Source organism: Triticum urartu, chromosome 2A, assembly GCF_056163025.1.
Source record: "Triticum urartu cultivar PI428250 chromosome 2A, HENAU_Tu73, whole genome shotgun sequence".
Taxonomy (NCBI): Eukaryota; Viridiplantae; Streptophyta; class Magnoliopsida; order Poales; family Poaceae; genus Triticum; species Triticum urartu.
In genome coordinates this window covers 545349051-545354399 of record NC_141874.1, presented here as the reverse complement: position 1 = coordinate 545354399, position 5349 = coordinate 545349051, and the positions used below count along the sequence as shown (strand labels likewise).

Below are 5349 nucleotides of genomic sequence, written 5' to 3'. Positions count from 1 at the left end.
GTTATCACCGTGGCTTGGCTTATTCCTAACATGATAATGCCAGTACTCTGCTTGATAATATTGTGGCACTAAGTGAATTTTTTGATAAACAATTTGCTAAAACAAAAAAGATGCCGATAACTGTCACACATGTGGCATGTACTAACACCGCTCACATGTTTTTACACTAAAGTTGGCATAATAAAATAAAACTCAAAAAAACTGAAACTTGACATCCAAACAGAAAATTGTCATACTTTACAACTAAAGTTGTCATCCTCTTATATCTAAAATTGGCATCAAAACATATATGGGCGAAATTGCTTCGTGCCACATGTGTGTGCGTTATAATTCGAGAACTAAAAAATTAAGAATGCTTAAACTCATAAAAATACTGTTCACCTACCATGCCTAGCTCCTACTAAAGTTGAAATGCCTAAGATTGCATGCCAAACTTATTGATCATCCACTGAAGAGACTCGATCACCTGCCGATCGTACATCTGCTTCTGCTGGGCCATCTCCCGGAACTGCTTATCCTCGCGCTCCACCAACGCCTTCTCGTTCCGCAGGCACGCGATCTTGGCCATGGCCTCGTCAGCGGCGGAGGCCGCCGCGCACCTCTCCTTCTCCAGCTCCTCTAGCGCGGCCTCCTTCAGCCTCCTCTCCCGCACGAGCCGCCGCCTGAGCCGCTCCAAGTTGCTCTCTTCCGCGTCGGTCACCTCGTTCGCGATGTCCTCTCTTCCGCGTCGGTCACCTCGTTCGCGATGTCCTCGTCCTCTGTATCGGCCTCCTGCTCCAGCTCAGAAGCCGGCGACCTCGAAACATGCTTGCCGGAGCAGCTGCCAGACCGGGGGTGCTCCACAATGTGGCCCGAGCTGCCGTTCTTCAGAGCCCGCGCCTTCGTCCCACTCCCACACACGGTGCAGACGACGCCTCTGATGCGCACCGCTTGCACCGTGGGGCCCGGACCCCCCCACAAGCCCCTCCACCACGTCGCAGCGCTTGCCGAGGCGCCAGACTTTGGCGGCCAGGAGGAGGAAGGACATTACGTCAAGCACGTAGTGCGCACCCACGGAGCGGTACAGGGCGGCCAAGCGCGCGGCGAAGGCCCACTCGCGGCCGACCTCGGACTCGGAGGCGTGCAGCATCGCGAAGACCCCGAGCGCGGAGCCGACGAGGAAGTAGGCGGCGCCGGCGCCGGGCATGGAGGCGAAAGGGACGCCGGCGAGCGGCTTCAGTAGACCACCGGCACTGGAGATGCGGTTCCAGCCGCCCATGACGACGGAACTGCGGGCAGGCTCGCTCCGATTCAGGCGAGTGGAATTTTGATTGGAAAGATGGAATCGCTCGGTGCCAGGGCAAATCTTGGAGATCGATCGGCGTGGGGATTTGGTGGAGACGATGAAGAGTCTGGGAGATGGTCAGGAGCTGGGCAGCCGGCGCCGCGGCAGTAGGGTTCTGGTTCAGTTTTTTTTTTTTTTTTGAAGCGAGATTTCTGCGGATAGTAGGCGGTATCACTTTGAGGTTCTTTACTTGAGGCACTGGCCATTTGGATGACAGGTGGGTACCGAAGACACGGGTCCCACGCGTCTGTGACGTCGTGCTGTTATGCTGGTTCGGGGAGTGTTTTTCTTTTTAGAAGAGTTGGGGGAGTGTGTTTTGGAGAAGCGGATGGGCGTAGTACGTTGTTAGAGGAAGATAACAAAGGAAGTGGTCCAGATAAACGCTGAATTGCAGGTGGGTAGTTAGAGCATGGTCAACGGTAACGGTATAGCCTTATGTAAACTTTTTTTTCGAGAGTACGCAAATTACGTATCATATTTTTATAGAAGACAGATAATAAGTTGCAAGAATGCCTCGAATGCAGCGTCGCCAGAAGAACGTCACAGTCATGCTATGGCCAGTGCTGAAGCTGAACGAGCAGAGTAACAACAACAACCGACAAAGAAGGTGCATGCGTGATGAAACTAAAGATGGCCCGAGCAACACAAATTCGTAAGAGACAGCGCAATTGGCTGGGCCCCGCAAGTCAACGAGACCTTCCACTCTCTTCGAGCGGTACAACGGCAATGAGTGGGTCAGATTCTTAGGAGTGGGATATGCAAATTAGTTGTGCTTTTTATGTGTTTATTAGTAGTGTTACTCTTATTCCTATAGCTTATCCGAAGGGATAACGAAACGGACTGAACGAGCGTGATAAGGGTTAGCTCTCTTCCTCCCAATCTCTTCTCTCTGGTATTTCCTGTCCTGTAATCTGACCAGATATTTGAGAGAATCAATACCGGAGAGCAGTAATCCCATGTGTTTGATGGAGTAGTGCTTGGGTTTTTAACATCTGCTGATGTTGCTTACCGCACGGCAAGGTCGATGAGCGATGATTGTGTAAGGATCGAGAAGAGGTGTCTAGAGGGGGGTGATTAGACCCTCAACAAAGAAAAGTAGCAGTTTTTAATTTCTTTAAGTTAAGGTGGAGTTTTAGCACAAGTTTAAACATTCACAATACATTTCAAGCAAGCATGGGAAGAGTATATGAGTAGCGGAAAGTAAAGCATACAAGTTGCAATAATGTAAAGGAATGAGATTAGAGTATGCAAATGCAATTGGAGACACGGAGATTTTTGGCATGGTTCCGATAGGTGGTGCTATCGTACATCCACGTTGATGGAGACTTCAACCCACGAAGGGTAACGGTTGTGCGAGTCCCCGGAGGGCTCCACTCACGAAGGGTCCACGAAGAGGCAACCGTGTCTATCCCACCATGGCCATCGCCAACGAAGGACTTGCCTCACTTGGGTAGATCTTCACGAAGTAGGCGATCTCCTTGCCCTTACAAACTCCTTGGTTCAACTCCACAATCTTGACGGAGGCTCCCAAGTGACACCTAACCAATTTAGGAGACACCACTCTCCAAAAGGTAATAGATAGTTTGTTGATGATGAACTCCTTGCTCTTGTGCTTCAAATGATAGTCTCCCCAACACTCAACTATCTCTCTCACAGATTTGGATTTGGTGGAAAGATGTGTTGGGGAACACAGTATTTCAAAAATTTCCTACGATCACGCAAGATCTATCTAGGAGATGCATAGCAACGAGAGGGGAAGAGTATGCCTACGTACCCTCGTAGTCCGAAAGCGGAAGCGTTATGAAACGCGGTTGATGTAGTTGAACGTCTTCGCGATCCAACCGATCAAGTACCGAACGCACGGCACCTCCGCGATGTGCACACGTTAAGCTCAGTGACGTCCCTCGTACTCTTGATCTAGCTGAGGCCGAGGGAGAGTTTCATCAGCACGACGGCGTGATGACGGAGATGATGAAGTTACCGACGCAAGGCTTCGCCTAAGCACTACAACGATATGACTGAGGTGAAATTCTGTGGCGGGGGGCACCGCACACGGCTAAGCAATCAACTTGTGTGTCTATGGGGTGCCCTCCTCCCCCGTATATAAAGGAGTGGAGGAGGGGAGGGCCGGCCCTCACAGGGCACGCCCAAGGAGGGGAGTCCTACTCCAGTAGGAGTAGGTTCCCCCCTTCCTAGTAGGAGTAGGAGAATAAGGAAGAGGGAGAGAGAGAGGGGGGAGGAAAGGGGGGCACCCAATTTGGATTGGGCTTGGGGGGCGCCCTCCACCTGGCCGCCTTCTCCTCTCTCCCACTAAGGCCCAATAAGTCCCATTGACTCCGCCGGGGTTCCGGTAACCCCCCGGTACTCCGGTAAATGTCCGAACTCATCCAGAACCATTCCGATGTCCAAACATAGCCTTCCAATATATGGATCTTTATGTCTCGACCATTTTGAGACTCCTCGTCATGTCCGTGATCACATTCGGGACTCCAAACAACCTTCGGTACATCAAAATACATAAACTCATAATACCGATCGTCATCGAACGTTAAGCGTGCGAACCCTACGGGTTCGAGAACTATGTAGTCATGACCGAGACTCACTTCCGGTTAATAACCAATAGCGGAACCTGGATACTCATATTGGTTCCTACATATTCTACGAAGATCTTTATCGGTCAAACCGCATAACAACATACGTTGTTCCCTTTGTCATCGGTATGTTACTTGCCCGAGATTCGATCGTCGGTATCTTAATACCTAGTTCAATCTCGTTACCGGCAAGTCTCTTTACTTGTTCTATAATGCATCATCCCGCAACTAACTCATTAGTCACATTGCTTGCAAGGCTTATAGTGATGTGCATTAGCGAGAGGGCCCAGAGATACCTCTCCGATACACGGAGTGACAAATCCTAATCTCAATCTATGCCAACTCAACAAACACCATCAGAGACACCTGTAGAGCATGTTTATAGTCACCCAGTTACATTGTGACATTTGATAGCACACTAAGTGTTCCTCCGGTATTCGAGAGTTGCATAATCTCATAGTCATAGGAACATGTATAAGTCATGGAGAAAGCAATAGAAATAAACTAAACGATCATAGTGCTAAGCTAACGGATGGGTCAAGTCAATCACATCATTCTCTAATGATGTGATCCCGTTCATCAAATGACAACTCATGTCTATGGTTAGGAAACTTAACCATCTTTGATTAACGAGCTAGTCAAGTAGAAGCATACTAGTAACACTTTGTTTGTCTATGTATTCAGACATGTACTAAGTTTCCGATTAATACAATTCTAGCATGAATAATAAACATTTATCATGATAGTAGGAAATATAAATAACAACTTTATTATTGCCTCTAGGGCATATTTCCTTCAGTCTCCCACTTGCACTAGAGTCAATAATCTAGATTACATTGTAATGATTTTAACACCCATGGAGTCTTGGTGCTGATCATGTTTTGCTCGTGAGAGAGGCTTAGTCAATGGGTCTGCAACATTCAGATCCGTATGTATCTTGCAAATCTCTATGTCTCCCTCCTTGGCTTGATCGCGGATGGAATTGAAGTGTCTCTTGATGTGCTTCGTTCTCTTGTGAAATCTGGATTCCTTTGCCAAGGCAATTGCACTAGTATTGTCACAAAAGATTTTCATTGGACCCGATGCACTAGGTATGACACCTAGATCGGATATGAACTCCTTCATTTGCTGCTTTCGAAGCAGCTATGTACTCCGCTTCACACGTAGATCCCGCCACGACGCTCTGTTTGGACTGCACCAACTGACAACTCCACCATTCAATAAAAATATGTATCCGGTTTGTGACTTAGAGTCATCCGGATCAGTGTCAAAGCTTGCATCGACGTAACCGTTTACGACGAGCTCTTTTTCACCTCCACAAACGAGAAACATATCCTTAGTCCTTTTCAGGCATTTCAGGATGTTCTTGACCGTTGTCCAGTGATCCTCTCCTGGATTACTTTGGTACCTCCCTGCTAAACTAATAGCAAGGCA

The 5349-nt window shown here is 48.4% G+C and overlaps 1 pseudogene; it reads right to left on the bottom strand.

Moving 5' to 3' along the window:
• Positions 1-208: 208 nt before the first annotated feature.
• Positions 209-1607, bottom strand: LOC125541800 (protein FLOURY 1 pseudogene; annotated as a pseudogene).
• Positions 1608-5349: the final 3742 nt, after the last annotated feature.